The sequence below is a fragment of the Schistocerca nitens genome, chromosome 8 (genome assembly GCF_023898315.1).
Source record: "Schistocerca nitens isolate TAMUIC-IGC-003100 chromosome 8, iqSchNite1.1, whole genome shotgun sequence".
Classification (NCBI taxonomy): Eukaryota; Metazoa; Arthropoda; class Insecta; order Orthoptera; family Acrididae; genus Schistocerca; species Schistocerca nitens.
In genome coordinates this window covers 516022261-516049554 of record NC_064621.1, presented here as the reverse complement: position 1 = coordinate 516049554, position 27294 = coordinate 516022261, and the positions used below count along the sequence as shown (strand labels likewise).

At 43.9% G+C, this 27294-nt stretch overlaps 1 protein-coding gene across 3 annotated transcripts in view; it reads right to left on the bottom strand.

Annotated features, from left to right (window-relative positions):
- The window catches only part of LOC126198582 (DNA helicase MCM9-like), a 138673-nt gene that overhangs the window by 110496 nt on the left and 883 nt on the right, over positions 1-27294 (bottom strand). The gene's annotated exons all lie outside the window — the stretch shown is intronic.

The following is a 27294-nucleotide window of genomic DNA, read 5'->3' as shown; positions in this document are numbered from 1 at the left end:
GGCAAGCTAAAAACATGGGCAGCATAAGCAGCCAGTAATTGTTGGCGTCGTAACCGCAGTGGAGGGACACCTGCCTCCACTAGTATGCTGTCCACAGGGCTGGTGCGGAAAGCACCAGTGGCAAGGGGTATCCCGCTATGGAGGATTGGGTCCAGCACCCGCAACGCAGATGGGGAAGCTGAGCCATAAGCCAGGCTCCCATAATCCAGACGAGACTGGATTAAAGCCTGGTAGAGCCGGAACAGGGTAGATCGGTCGGCGCCCCAGCGGGTGTGGCTCAAACATCGCAGAGCATTGAGATGGCGCCAACACGCCTGTCTGAGCTGCCGGATATGAGGCAGCCAAGTCAACCAGGCATCGAAAATCACCCCCAAAAACCTGTGTGATTCCACCACTGAAAGAAGTTCGCCGTTAAGAGAAAGCTGCTGCTCCGGGTGGACAGTACGTCGCCGGCAGAAATGCATAACGCAGGTCTTGGCTGCCGAAAACTGGAACCCATGAGCTACAGCCCAGGACTGCCCCTTGCGGATTGCGCCCTGTAGCTGACGTGCAGCAGCTGCAATGCCAATAGAGCTGTAGTAAAGGCAGAAGTCGTCAGCATACAGGGAAGAGGAGACAGAACTTCCCACGGCCGCAGCGAGCCCGTTAATAGCTATTAAAAACAGGCAGACACTTAAAACAGAACCCTGTGGCACGCCGTTCTCCTGGACGTGGGAGGAACTATACGAGGCTGCGACTTGCACGCGGAAGGTACGATACGACAGGAAATTGCAGATAAAGATCGGCAGAGGGCCCCGAAGACCCCATCCATGAAGCGTAGAAAGGATGTGATGACGCCATGTCGTATCGTACGCCTTCCGCACGTCGAAAAAGACAGCGACCAGGTGCTGACGGCGGGCAAAGGCAGTACGGATGGCCGACTCCAGGGTCACTAGATTGTCGGCGGCGGAGCAGCCTTTACGGAACCCACCCTGAGACGGAGCCAGAAGGCCCCGTGACTCCAGTACCCAATTCAAGCGCCGGCTCACCATCCGTTTGAGAAGCTTGCAAAGAACGTTGGTGAGGCTAATGGGGCGGTAGCTGTCCACCTCCAAAGGGTTCTTCCCAGGTTTCAGAATGGGGATAACAATAATTTCCCGCCATTGCGACGGAAACTCACCCTCGACCCAAATGCGGTTGTAAAGGTCGAGGAGGTGTCGCTTGCAGTCCACTGAAAGGTGTTTCAGCATCTGACAGTGGATGCGATCTGGCCCGGGAGCGGTATCAGGGCAAGCGGCAAGGGCACTGTGAAATTCCCACTCACTGAATGGAGCACTGTAGGATTCAGAAGTGTGGGTGTGAAAAGAAAGGCTCCAACGTTCCATCCGCTCTTAGATGGAGTGGAAGGCCTAGGGGTAGTTCGCAGAAGCGGAACTCAGAGCAAAATGCTCTGCTAAGCGGGTGGCAATGACGTCGGAGTCAGTACAAACTGCTCCATTCAGTGAGAGCGCAGGGACGCTGACAGGGGTCTGATAGCCATAGACGCGTCGAATCTTGGCCCAGACCTGCGATGGAGTGACATGGAGGCCAATGGTGGACACATACCGCTCCCAGCACTCCTTCTTGCCTTGGCGGATAAGGAGGCGGGCCCGAGCACGCAGCCGTTTGAACGCGATAAGGTGGGCTATGGAGGGATGTCGCTTGTGACGCTGGAGCGCCCGCCGGCGATCTTTAATCGCTGCAGCGATCTCAGGCGACCACCAAGGCACAGTCCGCCGCCGAGGGGACCCAGAGGAACGGGGAATGGCACATTCGGCGGCAGTAACGATGCCGGTGGTGACCGATTGAACCACCGCATCAATGTCATCATTAGAGAGAGGCTCAATAGCGGCAGTGGAGGAGAACAAGTCCCAATCAGCCTTATTCATAGACCATCTGCTAGGGCGCCCAAAAGAGTGACGCCGTGGTAGTGACAGAAAGATCGGAAAATGGTCACTACCACACAGGTCGTCATGCACACTCCATTGGACAGACGGTAAAGAGGCTAGGGCTACAGATTGAAAGGTCAATGGTGGAGTATGTGCCATGCGCCACACTGAAGTGTGTGAAGGCACCATCATTTAAAATCGAGAGATCGAGCTGCGACAATAAATGCTCAACGGTGGCGCCTCGACCTGTTGCCACTGACCCACCCCACAGAGGGTTATGGGCGTTGAAGTCGCCCAATAGCAAGAAAGGCGGCGGCAATTGGGCTATCAGCGCAGCCAGGACATGCTGCGAGACATCACCATCCGGTGGAAGATAAAGACTGCAGACGGTAACAGCCTGTGGCGTACACACCCGAACAGCGACAGCCTCTAAAGGTGTTTGGAGAGGGACAGACTCGCTGTGCAGAGTGTGAAGGACATAGAGGCAGATGCCACCAGACACCCTTTCATATGCTGCCCGGTTCTTATAATAACCCCGATAGCCACGGAGGGCGGGGGTTCGCATTGCTGGAAACCAAGTTTCCTGAAGAGCAATGCAGAAGAAAGGGTGAAGGCTGATAAGTTGTCGGAGCTCAGCTAGATGGTGGAAGAAACCGCTGCAGTTCCACTGGAGGATGATATTGTCCATGGCTGAGAAAGGCGTGAAAGGACTGGGAAGGCAATTTACGCCGCTTGTTCACTCACTGCCACCGATTCAGCACCCGTACGAGTGGCATCCATGGCGTCTGAGGGACGACCTCATCCTCAGACGCAGAGCTCTAAGGGTGCAGTGGGGTTGGTGCCACCGCAAGTTCTTTGGCCTTAGAGGTCTTTCTCTTGGACTTCTCTTGCTGAACCTTGGGTTTCACTGGCTGGGAAGGCTTCACGATTCAGTCTCCGGGACGGAGGAGGATCGTGAAGCCCTACGCCCGGCCGCTGGTGAGGACTTATGCCACTGTCGGCCGTCATCCTTCCCGCTGGTGGAACCCTGGGAAGGTAGGGTCCAAAGGGAACTCTTACGGGCGAGAGTAGCCGAAGAAGTTAGACGCTTCTCCGGCTGAGAAGTGGGGACGGACGTCCCTGATGGGTGGGAGGAGGTTGCTCCTGAGGTGGGTGGTGCAGGAGCAACCGGTTGGGTAGAGCCCCCCACGGGCAAGGGGGCAGGAGGAGTCGTACTGCTTATCGAGCTGGCTGGAAGTCTCGAAACTGATAGGGCTAGCACAGTTGTTGTAGCAGCTGCGTAAGAAGATGTCATTCTCACAGGATGGAGTCTGTCATATTTCCTTTTGGCCTCAGTATAGATCAGCCGGTCCAGGGTCTTATATTCCATGATTTTGCGCTCTTTCTGAAAGACTTTGCAGTCAGGCGAGCAAGGGGAATGATGCTCTCCGCAGTTGACACAGATGGGAGGCGGGGCACATGGAGTATTGGGATGTGATGTGCATCCGCAGTCTCGACATGTGAGGCTGGAAGTGCAGCGGGAAGACATATGCCCGAACTTCCAGCACTTAAAGCACCGCATCGGGGGAGGGATATAGGGCTTGACGTCACAACGGTAAACCATCACCTTGACCTTCTCCGGTAATGTATCACCCTCGAAGGCCAAGATGAAGGCACCGGTAGCAACCTGATTGTCCTTCGGACGCCGATGAACGCGCCGGACGAAATGAACACCTCTATGCTCTAAGTTGGCGCGCAGATCGTCGTCAGACTGCAAAAGTAGTTCCCTATGGAAAATAACTCCCTGGACCATATTTAAACTCTTATGTGGTGTAATGGTAACGTGAACATCCCCCAACTTGTCACAAGCAAGTAACCTGCGTGACTGGGCAGAGGATGCAGTTTGTATCAGTACTGATCCAGAGCGCATTTTGGACAAGCCCTCCACCTCCCCAAACTTGTCCTCTAAATGCTCGACGAAGAACTGAGGTTTTGTGGATAGAAAAGACTCCCCATCAGCTCTCGTGCAAACTAAGAATCGGGGCGAATAACTATTACCTCCATCCTGAGACTTACACTCCTCCCACGGCGTGGCCAGAGAGGGGAACGTTTTCGGATCGTACTTTTGAGCATTAAATTGAGCCCGAGAACGCTTAGAGACTGCTGGCGGCTGGCTGCCAGCGAGAGATGATGTACCACGCTTCATTGCGGGTCATCCGCCCTGATGCCACCTACTCCGACCAAGGGCCCTCCCCACGGGCGCCACCCAGCCGCAGCCTTGGCCACCTGGCAGGATGTCCATTGCTGGGAGTCCTGATGCCCCAGGGAGACGGGCATCTACTCCTTGGCATATGTGGGGAGTTAACGGCGCAGGCAACAGTAGAGCGATCCCTGTGTTGTCAGGGGGCTACAACCAACAGGGTACATGGCGGCCCCACCACAACGGACTGGCTACCGTGCTGGATCTTAGGTTCAAAAACGTCCAAGGTCGTCGTCGCAGTTAAAAGCAACACTGCAGAGTGCAGCGTGGTAATCGCACCCAGGGACGTATCCTCGCCCAAGAGACGGAAAACGAGCGGGACACCATCGCAACGACGAAAAAGTCTGCTAAAGGTCTCAATGCACGACGGATACAGTGCACCATGTAAGGCGCCCTTCCCCAATTGGCTCGCTCTTCGGAATAATTTAGAAAGATGGAGGTCAAACCCGAGAGGGGACCATCATATAAGGCCGAAACATGTGAGACTCCTTTTAGTCGCCTCTTACGACAGGCAGGAATACCGCGGGCCTATTCTAGCCCCCGAACCCGCAGGGGGGTGACAGTGGAGAGCCGCGGGGTTAACCGAGTCCTTAAAACCATGCGAAAGGTCCAGACAAAGCTTCCACCTAGGTGTACACCATGGAGGTGTACGTGAATGGCCCTCGAGTATAGGTAGTAAAGGCAAGGACTCCTCGTCAGACAGAAGAGATCAGACGTGAACTGCAACCGTAAGCCCTGACCTGGGCCTCCGATGTGGGAGATGAACGGCCGTGGGTGGGAAAAGGAGACAGTAATTCGGATTCTCAGGAGAACTATGAATAAGTGCAACTTAACTGGCAAGCAATTGTGCATGCCTAACCTTCAATGGAAGGAGTCCGGCCTCCACGAGGATGCTGGTCACCCGACTCGTCCTAAAAGCTCCCGTTGCCGGTCTAACACCACAGTGGTGCAATGGGTCGAGTAAATGCAATGCAGAGGGCGCCACTGAATTATAAACCACACTCCCATAGTCAATGCAGGATTGAACAAGGGCTCTGAAGAGCTGCAGCAGCGTAGAGCGATCTGCACCTCAGGCAGTAGAGGGCATTGAGGTGCTGCTAGCACTTTCGCTTAAGCTGACAAAGGTGAGGAAGCCAAGTCAATTGGGTGTCAAAAACCAGTCCTACGAATCAATATGTCTCCACCACAGTGAGTGGATCATCATTAAGGTAAAGTTCTGGTTGAGATGAACAGTACGACACCAACAGAAGTGCATGACAAATGACTTTGCGGCTGAAAACTGGAAGCCGTGGGCTAGAGCCCATGACTGTGCCTCGTGGATGGCTCCCTGCAGGCACTGCTCAGCATCACTAGTACTGGAGGAGCAGTACAAAAAGCAGAAGTCGTCTGCATACTGAGATGGTGAGAAAGATGACCCGACAGCTAATGCTAGGCCATTAATGGCCACTAAAAATAGAGAGACACTCAATACAGAGCCCTGCGGGACCCCATTCTCCTGGATATGGGGTGAACTATGGGAGGCACCAACTTGGACATAGAAAGTATGGAGCGATAGGAAATTTTGGATAAAAATCAGGAGTGGTCCCAAGAGACCCCACTCATATAATGTAGTAAGGATATGATGTCGCAAGGGCGTGTCACAAGCTTTTCATAAATAAAAAAAGATGGCAGCCAGGTGTTGGCATCTGGAAAAGGCTGTCTGGATGGCAGACTCGAGGGAAACTAGTTTATCAGTGGCAGAGTGGCCCTGACAGAAACTGCCCTGTCATGGAGCCACATGACTCCAGGACCCAACACAACTGCCAACTTACCACATGTTCTAACAGTTTACAAAAACATTGGTGAGGCTGTTAGAACAATAGCCATCCAAATCAAGCGAGTATTTGCCGGGGTTTGAGCACTGGATTGATGGTGTTCTCTCACCATTGCAATAGTAAGACACCATTGCAGCAGATTCGGTTGAAGATGACGAGGAGATGTCGCTTGTAGCTGGACGAGAGATGTTTGATCATCTGACTGTGGATCCGATCTGGCCTAGGAGCTGTGTCAGGGCAATGTACAAGGACGCTGAGGAGCTCCAACTCTGTAAAAGGAGCATTTTAGGGTTCACTGTGACGTTCAGTGAACAAGAGGGCTTTTCTTTCCATCCGCTGTTTGAGGGTGCGAAATGCTGGGGGTAATTCTCCGATGTGGAGGTTCGAGCACAGTGCTCACCAAAGTGCTCAGCAATTGCGTTTGCATTGGTAGATAAAACGCAGTTGATGTTAATGCCAGTGACACCTGTCGGGGTCTGGTACCCACAAACATGTCTGATCTTCATCCAGACTTGGGAAGGTGACATATGTCACCCAATGGTTGAGACATACCTCTTCCAACATTCCTGTTTCCGTCTTTTTATAAGCTGGCGAATGTGGGCAAGGAGCCGTTTAATGCCTATTAGATGCTCTATGGAAGGGTGCCACTTACGTCGCTATAGAGCTCACCGATGCTTTTCAATGGCCTCAGCGATTTCCGGCGACCACCAAGGTACTGACTTTCGCTGCGGGCACCCTAAAGAACAAGGGATGGTGTTTTCCGCCACAGAAATGATTGTTCTAGGGACTCACTCAACTACCACATCGATGGTAGCATGTGGGGGAGATTCAACAGCGACAGCAGAGGTGAAAGCTTCCCAGTCTGCCTTGTTTAAAGCCCATCTTGGTAGACATCCAGGGGAATGGAGCTGGGGGAGTGACAGGAAGATGGGAAAGTGGTCACTGCCACACAAGTCATCGTGGGCTCTCGTGGGCTCTCCATTGGACAGATGAGAGAAGTCCTGGGGTGCAGAGGGATAAATCAATGGCCAAGTAAGTGCCATGAGCCACACTGAAATGTGTGGGGGCCCCAGTATTTAAGAGGTAGAGGTCGAGGTAAGACAGGAAAGTTTCGATATCTCTGCCTCAGCCAGTAAGCACAGTGCCACCCCACAAGGGGTTATGGGCGTTAAAATCTCCCTAAAGTAGGATAGGTTTAGGGAGCTGATGAATCAGTGCAGCTAATGCGTTCAGGGATGCTGCACCATCTGGAGGAAGATATACGTTGCAGACAATTATTTCTTGCATGGTCCTTATCCTGACAGCCATAGCTTCAAGAGGGGTTTGAATGAGCACAGGTTCACTGCATACCGAGTTCAGGACATAGACACAAACTCCACCTGACGCTCTATTATAGTCGCTACAGTTCTTGTAATATCCTCTAAAGCCACAGAAGGCAGGGGTCTGTATTGCTGGGTACCAGGTTTCCTGCAGAAAGCAGGTGTAAAGCTTAACATTTGCCATAGCTCAGCCAGGTGGTGGAAAAAACCACAGCAATTCCACTGCAGGATGACGTTATCGTGAGGCTGGGAAGGCATGAAGAACGCAGGGAGGCAAGTTACGCCTTAGGGTCACCTGCTGCCACCAACTGAGTATTTGTATACATTCCTACTGTGGATGAGGCATCAGTGAGATCCAGGTCCTCAGGGGACACTAAGATTTCCACCTCATTCTCAGGTGCAGAATTGGTAGGGAATTGTCCTTTTTCCTAGCAGACTTCTTTCTTTGCTTGCCCTCACTTCACTTTAGGGGCTTGCTGGGAGGACTTCTCCGAAGTAGCTCCAGGCATGGGGGAAGACTGTGAAGCTCTTTGTCCAGCAGCTTTTGGCTCCTTTAGCCACTGGTGAGTGACCTCTGTGGCATTAGTAGAGACCTTGGGAAAGACAGTACTAAGGGGCCCCTTCCGCACGAAGGGAGCTGGAGGAGGCTGTTGTTTATCCAGCTGGGGGGAGGGGACCAATGTCCCCTGCATTTTGGGGGGGGGGGGTTCCCTTGCTCCCCAAGTAGGTACTTAGGAAGCAACAGAAGGGGATTTCCCCCCTACCACCAAGAGGGCAGATGTATTCCGGAGGGCCCCCTTTTGGAGTACTGTGCAGTCTGCTGAGCAGGGGGAGTGCTGCTCTCCACAGTTGATACAAGTGGGAGGAGGCACACATGGATGCAGTGGACGTCCACAGTCTCAACACGTGGTGCTGGAAGTGCAGTGGGAAGACATGTGCCCATATTTCCAGCACTTAAAGCACCGCATAAGGGGAGTGACGGATGGTTTAATGTCACAGCGCTAAACCATCACCTTGACCTTTTCAGGCAATGAAACTCACTCAAAGGCCAAAATGAAGGCACCGGTAGCGATCCTGTTGTCTCTGGGTCCCCTGTAAATGCAATGGATGAAATGAACACCCCGCCGTTCTAGATTGGCATGGAGCTCATCGTCAAGACTGCAAGAGGTGATCCTCTGGACCATACTGATGCTTTTATGGGGAGTGACAAAAACAGGAATATCACCCAGCTGGTCACAAGTGAGTAACGCCTGAGATTGGGATGGGGATGCTTTTTTAATCAAGACTGCACCGCTTCTCATCTTAGATAGCGCTGTCACTTCCCGAAACTTATCCTCAAGATGTTGAACATAAAATTGAGGCTTCATAGGTAGAAAGGAGACCCCGTCCATCCTGCTACAGACTAAATACGGAGGCTAATATGGCTCTATTCTTTCTGTAGCTCTATGTTCCTCCCATGGTGTAGCGAGGGAGGGAAACGATTTAGGGTCATATCTGTCAGCATTGTACTCGATCTTGCCCTTCTTAGAGACTGTTGGTGCCATACCGCAAGAGATGACTTAGTTCACTTCATTGCGGGTCATATGCCCCGATGCCACCCACACCAATCAGGGGTTCTCTCCATGGGTGCTACCTAGTCACAGCAAAAGCCACCTGGCATGATGGCCGTTGCCAGGAGTCTTCATGCCCCAGGAAGACAGGCATCTACTCCTTGGTATATGTGGGGAGTTTGCAGCTCAGGCATCCCTGTGTTGTCAAGGGGCTACCACTAAATGGGTACATGAAGGTCCTCCCACAACGGACTGGCTACCATGCTGGATACTGGGCGCAGAGAAATCCAATACTGTCAGGGGGGCGAAGGAGGACAGGAGACAATGGAAGAAGATGACATACCCCAGAAAGTGTCCTCGACCAAACAGTTGAATTGCAGGTGAAGATGTAAAGCCACGACAAGAGGTTCAGGAGATTGAATCTAAGGGCACTAGGGATAACTCACGCACCATGTATGGCGTCCTTCCCCATATGGTCCAATGCTTCTGTAGAATTTGGAAAGTGGCAGGTCAAACCATAAAATGGGAACTGAACTTATAGTGCTGAAGAGTGAGAGACTCCTTTTAGTCGCCTTCTTACGACAGGCAGGAATACCTCAGGCCCATTCTAACCCCAAGACCTATAGGGGGTCGATAAGAAATAAATGGTAATAATGCGTTTCTGGAACTCAAATAATTATTGCCCCTAGGAAAGTAAATAAGTCAATTAAGTATGAAGTATTGGCAACTAGAAAAAATAAATGGTCCCTGTAGACTTGTTGAATAAGCATAAACAAAACTTGGATTTTAATAAGGCTTCTGTGATCTCAGAAATAGGAAATGATGCTGGAGGAATGGGACAGTATTCTCATAAAATACTGTAGGAGAAAGGAAAAGGCTGAATATGGTGAGGAGATGGCCATGCATCCAATGGAATTAGCATGATGCAGAACAAAACACAGAGAGAAAATGGAAGGAATTCACTAACTAAATGAAAGATGGTGGTACTGTTATTCTGAACTATACTTATCAAACCAAACAATGGAAACTCGAGGTAGGGATTATGGCCCGAGATGCTGGAGTTGAGGATCGTGTGTGGGTGAGGTGTGCTTGCATTATGTGTGTGTGTGTGTGTGTGTGTGTGTGTGTGTGTGTTTACTGAAAAAGGCTGTGGCTGAAAGCTATGTGAGTGGCTTTTAATCGTGCCTATCCGCAATTTGACGCGTCTTCTTCATGGTAAGTAGCGATCTATCTTTTCCTACATTGTTGAACTATGTCTATCATTGTTCTATTGAGACACAGTTGGAAAAGAGATGAGAAGCTGAAAGGGAAAATGTGCGAAAGAATATAAAGCAGTGGTTCTCAACAGGTAGTCCGCGGACACCCTGGGGTCCACGAGCTATGCCAGAGGGGTCCGCAAGACGTTATTAGAATAAAAAATATATTTAATATATTTCGTATGATAACAGATTTTTTGTTTTGGCCGCTTCCTGCACGAGCAGTTTTAAGCTCAATATTTTTTTCAATAATGAATATGTCAATGTTTTTTCTAAATACCAAAAATAGAAAACGTATAAAAATACTCTTAATTTGGCTTTTTTTGGTACTTGATACTGTGATATGAGAAGGTACTACCAATCATGCTTGATGAGGGGGTCCTCGAGAAAATTTTGTTGGGATCCCCTGATATAAAGAATATGACAAGGAAGTGGCAGTAAATGATTTGGTAATCTGTGTACTAATAATAAATCTGTAAAACCATTGCAACTGTTTGTTTGTCTTTTAACATGATAATCTCCAAAACTACAAGACTAATTTTCATGGGGTTTTCGCAGGTAGCTTGAGCACAGTTTGGGGCATGGTATAAGCTTTAATCATGATAACTGGAGCACATAAAAAAGGTATTATGAAACTTTCTTATCTGTCTGCCTCAACACACTAATCACCAAAACTACTAGATGGATTTTTATGGGGTTTCCACTAATAACTTCAATGCAGCTAGGGTCACTGTGTAGGCTATTTTTCATCAAATCTGTATCACAGTGAAAAAGATATTCAGGAATGTTATAAATATGTAAGCATATATCTAAACAAAGATGCTGTGACTTACCGAATGAGAAAGCACTGGTAGATAGACACAATAAAAAACACAGAAACAAATTTCAAGCTTTTGCAACCCAAGGTTGCTTCATCATCTATGTACGTATGTTCCACAACTCCCCCAAAACCACTGGACCAATTTCAACCAAACTTGGCATACATATCACCTACTATCTGAAAAGAATAACCATGGGAGTAGGAACCACCTGCCTATCAAAGAGGTCAGGCATGGCTAAGAGTGAAGAAGCAGTGCACGGTGAGGGTGACAAAGCAGTGTATGCCACAAACATCTAGTTTCATTCAACCAGTATCTGAAAACGAGAGCACTTAGTGAACTGCAACAAACTTTATACGTAATTTCAAACCTTTATGAAACTTTTCTAGCTGACACCCCATACATAATGATGAAAGGAAAAAAAGTTTATCACTTACTACAATTTTGCTGTTCATTGCTGCAGAGCAAAAATCAGGTCCTGTTTGTTGTAGAGTTGCCATCTGATATGGAGAAAAGTGCTACAGATATACAGGACAGAATTGAAACTAACATGCGCAAGTTGGGACAGTTACAAGCCACCTATTAAGTGTTACATTCATTAGCAATCAGGGGACAAACGTGAAAAAGGCACTAGAGAACTACGTCGCCTTTCATACAACAACTATTCCCTCAGCACTGCTCTGTGCTACACCCTTGAGAATAAAAGATTGCCAAAAAATTGTCCTCACGTGTAAGCATTATGGGAATAAATTAAACATGCTGTAACTTATTTAAAAAGGAATGGCCATGTGAGAGACTCATGGTTATAGTAGACCATAAAGCTGCACATTGAGACTTCAATGAATACTTTGTGCATCATGCTAAAATCTTTGTTTATGCAGTGTGAGAAAATTGCTCAAGAGACTTGGGAAAATACAGTTGTTTGAGGACTGGGAACACCAGGTTGCAGACAAATTAAATCAGTTTCTCTAAGTATTTCAAGAGGCAGACAAGGCTACAGAAGCTGACAGTGGTCCGAGGCTCCACTTGCTTGTGCCATTGGTGTGCCAGGTGCTAGGAACACTAAGCTGAGAATGTGGCTGACAGAGAGATTAGCACTACCATACTCGTATATGTAAAATGACACATTCATAAACAAATAACATTTATATTTTGGTTAAATATTTTAAACATCCAGAAGTGGGTAAGGGGTCATATTTAAAGAAGGCTGTGTGCCTCAGTATCTCTAAACATTTCTAGGAAACAGCACTGCTGAAAGCAAGCACTTGCAATCTCTTAAGCGAAAAAATGGAAATAAAGTCAGTTCATTTGCTTGCATTATTTCTAATAGCACAGGCGTGTCATTTAAAGCAACCCTCAATAACTGAAAGATAGGCAGTCTATGTCGCAACACATTCTAGATGTGCTACCTTGAAGGTAAATGCGATGTTATGTGGATCTGAAAAGTAAATATTTTACACGTACTAAGTCCTAAATGTTTGATCATATAATAGTGAAAAAGTTGTAAATTCATGTGAACAAAGCACCAGATTTATTAGGAACTACGCAATATAACATATTTGTCCTTAACGCATGCAAGTTGTATTATTTCATATAGAGAATGAAGCCTTCAATACCTGCAAAGACTGTCTTTGTATTGTGGGCAGAGGAGGTGGAGCGTACTGTCAATGATGTTTCCATGTATCTGTTGATGGGAAACCCACATGAGGGACAGTCGCTTCTGAAGAGTGGGAAGTCAAGAGCAAAAACTTATCCCAGGCTGTCGCAAGTGGCACAAGAAGTTCTATGTGCACCTGCCTCTACTGTCTCTAGCGAGACAGTATTTTGTTAGGATTGGGCTTGTCATTATAGATAAACGTAATGGGATATTTAAGGAAAATGTGAATCACTTGCTTATGGTGCACTGCAATACGATTGTTCCACATACATTGGCATTAACATCCTATTTTCGTTATTATAAATTTCTAATATCTTAATTGCTTGTTTCAGGAATAAATTCATCCAGAAGATCACTACATTGTTACAAGATGAAGAATATTACTTTATTTACTTGAAGCACGAAAGCATTCAATAAATTCCATGTACTTTTCTTGTCTGAAGTTTGTGTTCCTTCATTATTTTGATTTTAATTTTAACAAATATATTTGCACCCAATAGATAAATTAGTTGCTATATTTACGAGTATGATGTCACATACATATTTTGCACATAGCAAAGAGTAATGGTTCCTTAACTTTTTCGGCCTGTGACGACCTTTCATAAAATTAAACTGATATGTGAGAAACCCCACCTTATAAAAGAAAATGTACTTACTGTAACATGGAAGTAATTGGATTCCCAGTGAATGGTTTAATAACCATAATGATTTTAGATTGCTTTACATTTCAGTTACACCACATTAAAAGAACTAATGAAGACTTTTGCCAATGGCTTGGTTTATTATGCAATATTAAAGTACAAGATAGTCCTAAAGTCCAGAAACACCCTCGTACATTCCAAATAGAATAATAATAATAAAAAAAAGTCCCTGCACTTGAGGAAGGGGAGGGAGAAAAACTTATAGGCTACATCACCAATAAGGCAGCCATTGGCATATGGCATGTCCAATGCGAAGTGGTCATGTGACATATCAGACGGATAGAGAATTTCACCAGAAAAACAATGATCCTGTTACTTGGAACATAGTTTTATTCATTCTCAAGTTATAACCAATTCTGACAGGCAGCAGTGATACACTCAGGAGTGAGAGTATTACGTACCAAAAAGGCATCAGATGGAGTCTTAAATGTTTCAGAGTGCAAATCCCATGCCTAATATTTTAGATGTGTTTAAATGTTAGGTAACATTTACCCCTGCTCATGTTTTAATCTTTCGTTTCCTTGTCCCATTAACACAAGAAGGACACATCGAAATCATCTTGAAGTGAGGAGAACGAAGCAAACAGGTCATTGCTGAGGATTTCAACAGTCACCAACCAACCAGACAAACCATTTCTGACAGTGCAGTTGCCAAACTTTTGGCCAAATGCAAGACAAGAGGTTCCGTCACAGGTAAACCGAAAGTTGGAAGACCAAAACACACTACTGATGAAGCAACAACAATGAGTGTGCTGGCAAGATTCTGCAATGGAGCACTTGTCATCTGTTGCAAGAATGTGGGGTTAGCCGTACCTCAATTCTGTGAATTTTGTCGTAGCACAAATGGTACCTGCACAAAATTCAACTGCTCCAACACCTGAATGAGGATGACCCAGATCATTGGGTAGAATGCGCTGAATGGGTGATGCAGCAACTACATGTAAACCCTTGTTTTCCCTATCAGGTACTGTTCTGTGATGAAGCCAATTTCTTTATCAATGGTGATGTGAACAAGCAGAATCACAGATATTTGTTGCACACACATCCACACTGGATTGATGCATCTAAATCAATCGTCTCACAAAAAGAGATTGTCTGCTGTGGTGGGGCTGTTTTTTTTACTAAAGGTTCATTAACAGCCAACAGTTATCTGAGGCTGTTGCATGAAGTGGTGTTTCCTTTGCTGTTAATGGAGGACGGGACATTTCCAGCACGACGGAGCCCCATTATGAATTATGGATGTAGTGTGCGGGCATACCTAAATGTGTAATTTCCCCTAAAGTGGAGTGGTCATAGAAGTGCAGTGGAGTGGCCATCACGTTTACTAGATTTAACTCCTTTGGATTTTTTCCTGGGGGGACATTTCAAACCACTGGTTTATGCCATGAAAGTATGGGATCTGGTTCATATCAAGCAGCTCAGTACTGATGTATGAGGTCAAAGTTCATCAGGACTGGGTTTGGAGGATAGCACTCCGACAGAATGGGCACTCCGACAGAATGGGCAGCACATAGAATTGTTCATAACTGTTGGTGTTCTCTAAGGAGTATTGCCTTTTTGGTACACACCACTCATGCTCCCGAAAGTATCACTGCTGCCACACATAACTGGTTATAACTTGAAAATGAATAAAGCTATGTTCAGAATAACGTCATCATTTTTCTGGTGAATTTCTCTATCTGTCTGATATGTCACACAACCATCTTCCCATTGGAAATTTTGGAGTTGAATTCAAGATAGTGGCTTTCAAGATGGCTGCCATGGTGGTGACATAGCCTGGAGGTTTTTCCCCTTTTCCCTTCCTCTTTTGTAGGGGCGGTGTTTTACTGTTTGCTACTCCATTTGAATTATACGAGGGTGTTTCCGGACTTTTGGATCACTCTGTATTTTACACTTTCCTGTTAACCTACAAGTTTTCATAATGGAATTAAATGACTCAATCCTTACTTGGAATTCAGTGAGAAGGATCTGCCTGCTTTGCACATGGCATAATTTTGAAGCCAGAAAATACAGTAGAGTCCCGTTAATCCGAACTAATTGGGACCGGACCTTGTTCGGATTACCAATTTGTTCAGATTAGCCGGAATTACAGTGACAAGTTTCTAGAATGAAGTATACCAAGCAGATAAGTACATACACCATGGTAACAAATGGGAACGAGTGTGGGAACAATGGCTCACTCTCACTCTCTGCCCTTGTTGTTGTGCATTGTTGAGACCTTTGTAGTGTCTGAAGTCAGTGCACTGCCAGCTGGCTCGCAAAGCTCTTGGTTATGTTAGTTGTCGATCGCTGGCACACGTACCAGTTGTAGTGTGTTCATTCAGGTGTAGTGGTGTATGTATTTTCTTCATGAGTAAACAGAAACATACAACAAAAACTCTCAAAGAAAAACTGAATGCTTTGAAGCGGATAGACAATGGTGAGAATGTACCTAAACTGGCAATGGAACTGGGTGTTGGTAAAGCGACCATTTGTGATTGGAAGTGAAGCTTGAACAGTCCTGTGGAACGTCTTCAGGAAAAACACTCGAAATTCGGCAGACTTTGAAACAGTCCCAGTAAGATAAAGTGGATGAAGCTCTTTTCCTCTGGTTTATGCAGGAAAGAGAAAGGGGAACTCCTTTGAGTGGAGCACTGGTTCAGGAGAAGGGTGTTTACCTGAACAAGTTAATGAATGGTGATAAGTCTTTTAGTGTGAGTATGGATTGGTTGGACAGATTCAAAAAACTTCATGGAATCCGTCAGCTAACAATTACTGGAGAGAAGCTTTCTCCTGTCCGTGATGCAGAGAAGGAATACTTGTGAGGGTTTGCAAAAATGATAAGAGAGGGAAAGTATTATCCCCAACAAATTTATATCTCTGACGAGAGTGGCCTTAATTTTAGGGCATTGCCAACAAAAAGCCTGGCATCAAAAGCAGAAGACCAGCTCCTGGTTTTAAAATGTGCAAAGATCATGTGACTTTATTAGCATGCAGCAATGCTGCTAGTAATCCCAAGCTGCCTTTAATGCTGATCGGAAAATCTGCTAGGCCCAGAGCTTTTAAAAACTGCAACATGAAGTCCCTGCCAGTATATTATCGCAACTAGAAAAAAGCATGGATGGATGGTAAGCTGTTCAAAGAACGGTTTCACGGACAGTTTGTTACCTCTGTTCGACGGTTTTCTAAGGAAAATCATGTCTCCCCATGCAATCCTTTTGATTGATAATGCACCATCTCATCCCAGCACTGAGAAATTATGTCATGGAGAAACTGTGTCAAAGATTTAGCCACTGAATGTTACACCACTTCTACAGCCGATGGATCAGGGTGTACTGCAAACATTGAAACTGATTTATAGAAAACAATTTTTAACAATGCTGATCCAAGATAATAGCATTCCTTTAGTGGACAAAATAAAAAAGACCAACATGAAGTACGTTGCTTATTGGGCCGCTCAGGCATGGCAGAATATTTCAGAAAATACTCTGAAAAAATAGTGGAGAAAACTGTGGACATCTCTTGAAGTTCAGGACAACCTAGCTGAAAATGAAGAGGAAGATCTACTACAAGTGATACAGACAGTCTATGAGTGTGAAGAAGCTAGTGAAGGAGACGTTAGATGAGTGGATGGCAGCGGATGGGGCATGTGTCAAGAACCTTACTGATGCTGATTTAGTTGCTGCTGTGACGACTCAGGACCAGGAAGAAGTGGACTGCTGTGATGGAAGGGTGTGTGTTGTGTTGCGTGACGTCATGACGGCGCGGAGTCTAGTTTATAAGAGTGTTGTGTTTGTAGATGTCGTCTTGTTGCAGTTGGTGGTGTCCTCTGGTGGTGTATTCGGTTCATTTGGGTGTCTGTGCTTGAAGTGTGCATTTATCGGTCGTGACTGTTACAGAACTACGGAAATTAGTTTCACTGAGTTAAGAATTAAGTTTCCGTTGTGTTTATGTTATAGCGGTGTCGTTTGATGTTATTGGTTTGCTGTTTCTTGCGCGGTAAGTCGTTTAATTCAATTTGTGGCTTCTTTTGTTAGGTATGGATATGACTTCTAAGTTTAATAGTGCGTGTCTGCGCGCTGACATGGGGGACGACATGTTGTCCATCATTAAGTTTCTGTAACTTTTTGGGCTTGTGACGGAGATAGTGAAATGCGGCATATGCAAGCAGAATATGTGAGTTGGGGGTTAGTGTGTAGCGCCAGAACTTTTTTATGGTAAGTAGCTTTTTTTAAATATATATATGTATATATATAAATTTATTGTTCGCGTGTTAATGACGTTCTGTGGGGTTTTTATGTGTTGTTGGGTCAGTGTTATTTACTTACATGTGTTGGTGGTTGATGTTTTGGTATCGGCACTTGTGGTTGATTTATGTATCTTAGGGGGAAGCACTCGATTTCAATTTTTTTTGGTATCGTCAGTTGTATTTGAGCTGCATAGGTCATGGGAAGTGATCGATTGCAATTTGCCATTATAGCTATATGTGTTTTGATATTGTAAGCTGTTGTTGACCTATATAGGTCAAGGGAAGTGTTCGATTCCAATGTGCCATCGTAGCTGTGTGTATTTTGGTATCGTGAATTGCTGTTGACCTATATAGGTCAAGGGAAGCTGTCGATATTGTAAGTGTAGCGGAACTTGGGAATTTAGTGATGTTTTTAAGTCATCGTTTTGTGTGGTTTGGGATCTCAGTTTTGTGTCTGTATGTGTTTATATTTAGTTTGTCCCTCCCCAAAAGCCCCCAATTTCCCGTGCTGGTCCCGTTAGTTTGATTATATTTTTGGAGAGAGATGTGTGTGTGTTGGTTTTATATGTATTTTCGTGTTTATTGTCGTTTATGTAATGACGTCACAGGCGCCAAATTGGAAAAGTTGAGAATGGTCGTTTCCACCATATTGGTGACATCATGGGTCAAAGCAGACAGGTGGAATCGGATGCTTCTGTATTGCCAAGTATTTTAACAGCCAGTGTGGAAGATTTTATTCATCACTCATAAGCATTCACAAATCCACTTTCTGGCCATTTCTCCATCATTCCGCTCTTGAATAGCATCTGGGAAAAATGACAACCTATATTTTTCTCCCCCCATGAACCATGGACCTTGCCGTTGGTGGGGAGGCTTGCGTGCCTCAGCGATACAGATTGCTGTACCGTAGGTGCAACCACAACAGAGGGGTATCTGTTGGGAGGCCAGACAAATGTGTGGTTCCTGAAGAGGGGCAGCAGCCTTTTCAGTACTTGCAACGGCAACAGTCTGAATGATTGACTGATCTAGCCTTGTAACAATAACCAAAACGGCCTTGCTTTTCTGGTACTGCGAACGGCTGAAAGCAACGGGAAACTACGGCCGTAATTTTTCCCGAGGACATGCAGCTTTACTGTATGATTAAATGATGATGGCGTCCTCTTGGGTAAAATATTCCGGAGGTAAAATAGTCCCCCATTCGGATCTCTGGGCGGGGACTACTCAAGAGGATGTTGTTATCAGCAGAAAGAACTGGTGTTCTACGGATCGGAGCATGGAATGTCAGATCACTTAATCGGGCAGGTAGGTTAGAAAATTTAAAAAGCGAAATGGATAGGTTAAAGTTAGATATAGTGGGAATTAGTGAAGTTCGGAGGCAGGAGGAACAAGACTTCTGGTCAGGTGACTACAGGGTTATAAATACAAAATCAAATAGGGGTAATGCAGGAGTAGGTTTAATAATGAATAGGAAAATAGGAATGCGGGTAAGCTACTACAAACAGCATAGTGAACGCATTATTGTGGCCAAGATAGATACGAAGCCCACAACTACTACAGTAGTACAAGTTTATATGCCAACCAGCTCTGCAGATGATGATGAAATAGATGAAATGTATGATGAAATAAAAGAAATTATTCAGATAGTGAAGGGTGACAAAAATTTAATAGTCATGGGTGACTGGAATTCGGTAGTAGGAAAAGGGAGAGAAGGAAACATAGTAGGTGAATATGGATTGGGGCTAAGAAATGAATGAGGAAGCCGCCTGGTAGAATTTTGCACAGAGCACAACTTAATCATAGCTAACACTTGGTTTAAGAATCACAAAAGAAGGTTGTATACATGGAAGAACCCTGGAGATACTGACAGGTTTCAGATAGATTATAGAATGGTAAGACAGAGATTTAGGGACCAGGTTTTAAATTGTAAGACATTTCCAGGGGCTAATGTGGACTCTGACCACAATCAATTGGTTATGGACCTGTAGATTAAAACTGAAGAAACTGCAAAAAGGTGGGAACATAAGGAGATGGGACCTGGATAAACTGAAAGAACCAGAGGTTGTACAGAGTTTCAGGGAGAGCATAAGGGAACAATTGACAGGAATGGGGGAAAGAAATACAGTAGAAGAAGAATGGGTAGCTTTGAGGGATGAAGTAGTGAAGGCAGCAGAGGATCAAGTAGGTAAAAAGATGAGGGCTAGTAGAAATCCTTGGGTAACAGAAGAAATATTGAATTTAATTGATGAAAGGAGAAAATATAAAAACGCAGTAAATGAAGCAGGCAAAAAGCAATACAAACGTCTGAAAAATGAGATCGACAGGAAGTGCAAAATGGCTAAGCAGGGATGGCTAGAGGACAAATGTAAAGATGTAGAGGCTTGTCTCACTAGGGGTAAGATAGATACTGCCTACAGGAAAATTAAAGAGACCTTTGGAGATAAGAGAACCACTTCTATGAACATCAAGAGCTCAGATGGCAACCCAGTTCTAAGCAAAGAAGGGAAAGCAGAAAGGTGGAAGGAATATATAGAGAGTCTATACAACAGCGATGTACTTGAGGACAATATTATGGAAATGGAAGAGGATGTAGATGAACATGAAATGGGAGATACGATACTGTGTGAAGAGTTTGACAGAGCACTGAAAGACCCGAGTCGAAACAAGGCCCCCGGAGTAGACAACATTCCATTGGAACTACTGACGGCCTTGGGAGAGCCAGTCCTGACAAAACTCTACCATCTGGTGAGCAAGATGTATGAAACAGGCGAAATACCCTCAGACTTCAAGAAGAATATAATAATTCCAATCCCAAAGAAAGCAGGTGTTGACAGATGTGAAAATTACCAAACAATCAGTTTAATAAGCCACAGCTGCAAAATACTAACACAAATTCTTTACAGACGAATGGAAAAACTGGTAGAAGCCGACATCGGGGAAGATCAGTTTGGATTCCGTAGAAATACTGGAACACGTGAGGCAATACTGACCTTACGACTTATCTTAGAAGAAAGATTAAGGAAAGGTAAACCTACGTTCCTAGCATTTGTAGATTTAGAGAAACCTTTTAACAATGTTGACTGGAATACTCTCTTTCAAATTCTAAAGGTGGCAGGGGTAAAATATAGGGAGCGAAAGGCTATTTACAATTTGTACAGAAACCAGATGGCACTTATAAGAGTCGAGGGACATGAAAGGAAAGCAGTGGTTGGGAAGGGAGTAAGATAGGGTTGTAGTCTCTCCCCGATGTTATTCAATCTGTATATTGAGCAAGCAGTAAAGGAAACAAAAGAAAAATTCGGAGTAGTTATTAAAATTCATGGAGAAGAAGTAAAAACTTTGAGGTTCGCCGATGACATTGTAATTCTGTCAGAGACAGCAAAGGACTTGGAAGAGCAGTTGAATGGAATGGATAGCGTCTTGAAAAGAGGATATAAGATGAACATCAACAAAAGCAAAACGAGGATAATGGAATGTAGTCGAATTAAGTCGGGTGATGCTGAGGGTATTAGATTAGGAAATGAGACACGTAAAGTAGTAAAGGAGTTTTGCTATTTGGGGAGCAAAATAACTGATGATGGTCGAAGTAGAGAGGATATAAAATGTAGACTGGCAATGGCAAGGAAAGCGTTTCTGAAGAAGAGAAATTTGTTAACATCGAGTATAGATTTAAAAGTCAGGAAGTCATTTCTGAAAGTATTTGTATGGAGTGTAGCCATGTATGGAAGTGAAACATGGACGATAAATAGTTCGGACAAGAAGAGAATAGAAGCTTTCGAAATGTGGTGCTACAGAAGAATGCTGAAGATTAGATGGGTAGATCACATAACTAATGAGGAAGTATTGAATAGGATTGGGGAGAAGAGAAGTTTGTGGCACAGCTTGACCAGAAGAAGGGATCGGTTGGTAGGACATGTTCTGAGGCATCAAGGGATCACAAACTTAGTATTGGAGGGCAGCGTGGAGGGTAAAAATCGTAGAGGGAGACCAGGAGATCAATACACTAAGCAGATTCAGAAGGATGTAGGTTGCAGTAGGTACTGGGAGATGATGAAGCTTGCACAGGATAGAGTAGCATGGAGAGCTGCATCAAACCAGTCTCAGGACTGAAGACCACAAGAACAACAACAACAACAACAACAACAACAACAACATATTTTTCTGTGTTTGCTCTCATTTCTCTTACTTTATCATGGTGGTAATTTCTTCTTATATATGTGGTGCCCCACCTACAGTGGATATCACAGCAGTTCAGATATGCTGAACCTTGCTATAACAGGCCGACTGGCCGCAAGAGGTGGCAGAACTGATGTCTCACATGGGTCGCACCTCTTGCAGTGACCTACATCAGCCAGAAGTAATCTATAGTGCCATGACTGTGATAATCTCTGGTAACTGCAGTCTAATCAGCCAACTACTGCACTTAAAATGTAAGTTGCCTCATTGCAACTGGAATATGAGCTTTCACATCAATTTACGATTCCATATTATCACACTTTGTTTATTCTACAGTATAAATTCCACAGTTTCTGATGATGTTGTTCTTAAACTGAGTGAAACAAATCAATAAAACATACTGGGTGTGACTTGTGGTTTCCTGAAAAACTTAATTTCAACAGTCACTGTTTCCCCTACAGGCAACTTGCTAAATTTGTGAAGTGGTTGTATGGCTAACCTAAAACAGGGAAGTCATGACTAAAGCATGAGTCATATTCAATCCTAGTCTTAGTGAAGTTCTTACAATTGTAAAAAACTTTCAAGATTGCTTCCAATGTTCAGCCTACATTCACTAATGAAATTAAAGTGTCAAAGGAGCTTATGGTGTCAATAAGACAACTGCAGTTTTTTTGCCCCCAGTGTTATATACCCACGGAAAATCCCCACCATCAAGGATACTGGGCCACATTAATATAATACGAGGGTCACTCCAGAAGAAATGCACACTATTGTTTTTAAAATCCATCTTTTATTCTACAAGTTTGAATGTTTTACAGTGTGTAGATACATCCTTAAGGAACAATATTTCATTTCTCCACATAATTTAAATCCCTCTCAACTGCCTTACGCCATCTTGGAACCAGCGCCTGTATATCCGTACGGTAAAATTCTGGACCAACCTGTAGGAGCCACTGTTTGTTCCACAAAGAGAGTCTTTCAGTTTCCCAAAGAGGTGATAGTCACATGGAGCCAGGCCAGGACTGTAAGGAAAGTGTTTCAGTGTTATTCATCTGAGTTTTGTGATCGCTTCCATGGTTTTTTGACTGACGTGAGGCCGTGCATTGTCGTGCAACAGTAAAACATCCTGCTTTTGCCGATGTGGTCGAACACGACTCAGTCGAGCTTGAAGTTTCTTCAGTGTCGTCACATATGCATCAGAATTTATGATGGTTCCACTTGGCATGATGTCCACAAGCAAGAGTCCTTCGGAATCAAAAAACACCGTAGCCCTAACTTTTCCAGCAGAAGGTGTGGTTTTGAATTTTTTTTTTTTCTTATATGAATTTGCATGATGCCACTCCATTGATTGCCTCTTCGTCTCTGGTGAAAAATGATGGAGCCATGTTTCATCACCTGTCACAACTCTTCCAAGAAATTCATCTTCACCCTTCTCGTACTGTTCCAAAAGTTTGCTGCATACTGTTTTTCTTGTTTCCTTTTGAGCCACTGTTAACATCCTGGGAACCCACCTGGCAAAAACCTTTTTTAACACCAACACTTTCAGTATTCTGCAAACACTTCCTTCCCCTATCCTAACGTAGCGTGACAATTCGTTCACTGTGATGTGTCTGTCAGCAGTCACCAATTCGTTAACTCTCTGCACATTGTCTGGAGTGTGCTGTCAGCAGTCACCAATTCGTTAACTCTCTGCACATTGTCTGGAGTGTGTGTAGTATGAGGAATGCCGCTGCGAGGATAATCCTCAATATCGCCATGCCCGCTTTCATCACGTAACCTGCTTGCCCTCTGACTACCTGTACTGTGATCGACGGAAGCATATCCATACACCTTTTCCAACCTCTTGTGGATGTTTCCCACTGGCTCGTTTTCACAGCACAGGAATTCTATGACAGCACGTTGCTTCTGATGAACGTCAAGAGTAGCAGCCATCTTGAAGACATGCTGTGACGGCACCACCTACGGGAACAGGTTGAACTAAGTTTGAAAACAAGTGGGAAGGATGTATCTACACACTGTAAAACTTTCACAGATGCAGAATGAAAACTGTACTTTTACAAAAACAGTGTGCATTTCTTTTGGAGTGACCCTCGTAATAAATATGCCACCACCCACTATGCTCAAACGATTCAGTCCTATCTTGGCAAGATCACTTGTTATGCACAGTTTATTCTCCAAGCAGCACAAATCACTCACCACTCAACAGCTGCACAAAAAGAGCATCAAATTTGTGTGGTCAGTTTCCTGTCAACAGATTTTTCAACACTTTAATGACTGTCTCATAACAGCACACTGTCTGTTGCTGTACTCAACGGACTTGCAGCTGATTCTAATTATGGATGCTTCTCAGTAAAGGACTGTGGGAGTTGTGTCTCAAAACTGTCGGATGGTTCTGAAAGCCCAATCACTTATGCCTCCAAAGCATTAACTAACACAAATAAACTATTCCCAAACTGAAAAGGAAGCTTTAGCAGTAATTTACAGCAACATGATGTTTCATGTGCAAATTCGACCTGTTAACTGATCACAATCCCTTATCATAAATTTCTGGGCATCAGTCTAAGCCTCTGAAAAAGACAATGTAGCATCTGTAATGGTGTGTATTGTTTTTACGAAAATTTACTTTCACCCGACTGCCCAAGTCAAGGTGGAAAAGCAGACATGCATAAATTTCAAAAAGTTGCAGCCTGACAATGGGACAGGGTATGTCAACAATTAAACAAAATGCTTTTTGGCTTCTGAAGATATCATCCACAAGCTTACAGTCTGATATACTCCACAGCAAAACGGTGTTGCTGAGACAGCTAATCAAACATTGATTGAAAAAAAAACCTATTCTATGAAGTTCCAATACCAACTAACTAAAAGGAGTACTGGTACTGGGCTCAATCTTTGTCTACAGATGCATACCTATCACACTGTTCTCTGTCTACCATACTAGAAAATAAAGCGCCATATGAATTTTTGGTACAGGAGACTCACACTTTAAGATTTTAGGATGCCTTGCAATGGTTCACATTCCAAAACCCCACTGAAAGAAACAAGATATAAAGTCACTGAGGTTGACATTCATGGGCTACTGCCGTGTAATAAAAAGCTATTGATTCATTGATAGGGAGACTTGCGATAAAACTATCAGGAGGGATGTAAATTTCCTGGAGAATTAGATTTTTCGGAGTTCAAAGTTAGAAGAACCTAAGATAATAAATGCATTACGATTAGAACACGAAGCTGTCCTTCATTACAACAGTATTCCACACAATGAAGAAGAAATTAAATCAGTAGACAATGGTAATGAACCTTTTTGTGGTTCTGACAGTGAGTCAATGGAAACTGAATAATAAGATGAGGAACATGAGAATCAAAAAATAGATCCATAGTTCAACAGTGGGTTACACATCAAAGGTCAAGCAGAGGACCAAAACTCAACGAATGGCCTGACCATTTTACTTGCTACTTGAAAGAAGGATTTCCAAATGAAGGCGTGGATGTCACAGAAGTCTTAGAAGAGGAAGGATGGAAAGAAAGCACTGAAGAAAGAATTGTCATTTCTGGTTCATAATGTCACATTTGAACATGCAGAAATACCAAAAACATTTAATGTCTTTCTTTCTCATCCCATCCAGTAAGTATCCCCTGAGCAAGCGTTCTAGGTGCCTCGCCATAACTTTTCATATTTCCTAATGCTTGTCAGTGATTTTCCTTCATTCTTCTTTTTCTCCCTTCAATCTGTCAGCCAGAAAAGGAACCACTGGTTCTGAAAGCTTGTACACATCCACATCTTTTATGTGCGTTTTCTCCTACTGCCGCTACGTGAGTAGGTTTTGTTATCTATCAAATTATATTATATTCAGAAACATTTAAGATGTGACTAGTGGTAAAACTGTGCTCTCATGTTCAAGGAGTTAATTATCGGGAAATCTTTGCACCATTGGTCAAGCACACATCCATTAGATATCCCTTATCTATGGCAGCTTGAGAGAACTAGGGATCAGCCATGCTGTTATCACCACAGTTGTCTTTATGGTGTCACTACACTGGAAAATATGGAGGCTGAATTAATCTGTTTATGGATTTAAACAATACACTATTATTCACGAACGATGGAAGTGTTCTGAATTACAATCCTATGCAAGTAAATTTCTGGAGAAATTAGGAATGAGAGTAGCCAACCCAGTGTCAACACTACTCAAACTAGGTTTGTACTTGAAGCTGTTGAATCAACTGACATCAATTTACTTGTGGGATATTGGGTCCTATACTTACTGGAGAATAGAATGATTCACAAGTTCCAGGAACTGTAGGGGGAGTAACTATCAATAGTCATCACATGCTTTATCAGGAGTCAATAAAAAGTCTTCCATCTCTATGGCAAACCTCCAGACCTGACATATATTTTGCTGACAGTCTCCTTAACAAATATAATCACTGTTTTAAAAAGGTCCGTTGTCAGTAATAGGATGTTTAGATATTTAAAGGGAACCATGGGCTGTATGCTAGAATTTTACAGAGATGATACCTGAGAAATAATGGCCTCCACTAATACACTGGGAAATAAAAATCAATGGTAGATAATTAATAGCTGTTCATGCATAAAAACACACCAGTCTTTAATTTGGGGGTCTACTGCGCTCTCTACTTGTGAAGCTGGGCACACAGTTTTGGTATCAAATTTTCAAGACTTACCTGGTTTAGACAAGTTATGTGCAAGTTAGAGCCAAGTAGTGTCACAAAGTCACTTAAAATATATTGAAATAATAAAAATTTAGTTTGCAAAAAACTTGCGACAAATTCTAGATACAAGCATATAGATACAAAATATCATTTTACAATAAGATAGTAGAATCAGATGCCATTAATATAGTTAGGGAGTCACTGTTTATTTGAACTTCCTATTGTGTGTCAATATCAGTTAAAGGGATGTGTCAAATTTTTAAATTACTATCAAATATTTTCTGTTTATTCCTTGTTTTTACTATTACTCTGTGGTTCTTGCTTGTTCATATATGTGCAGTCACTATAGTGCATATACAGCTCTATTCAATTAGTAAAGCATCCTTTTACAAAGCTGTCATGTTAATTATACTAAAAATGCTCATCACAATGAACTAAAAAAAAAAAAAAAATCACAGAGATGCAGTATGATCCTAGACAATTTGGTAGGTATTTTAGGTAGTGGAAAGCACTTTAGATGAAGCTCTGATACAAGAACAACTCCAAAATTGGATTAACTCCTAAAATATTGTAAAATGTTTGCATCCAAGTAACATAGTAAGAATTAATGTTTATAACACATGCTGTGTTGCAATCAAGATCACTTCTGAAACTGCTGAACTACCAGGTGCAATAATAAAAAAATGGAACTCTTCTGTAATTTCCCATTCCTCTTGAAATTAACACCTACAGTATCCGTCAACTGAAGAGGTGACCTGGCTAAATAATCAATCTACAAATCAATCTCAACAATACCAATTCTAGCTAACATGGTGGAGTCTGTCTGGATAACTTACTATTAAGTGACTCTTATGATAAATGTGTGAATTACTGCATGATGATTCACATATTTTCCTATGCTCAAGAAGTGACTTGTTTAGTTATTTTTAGATACCAATATGTTGGAATCGTCAGTTCTC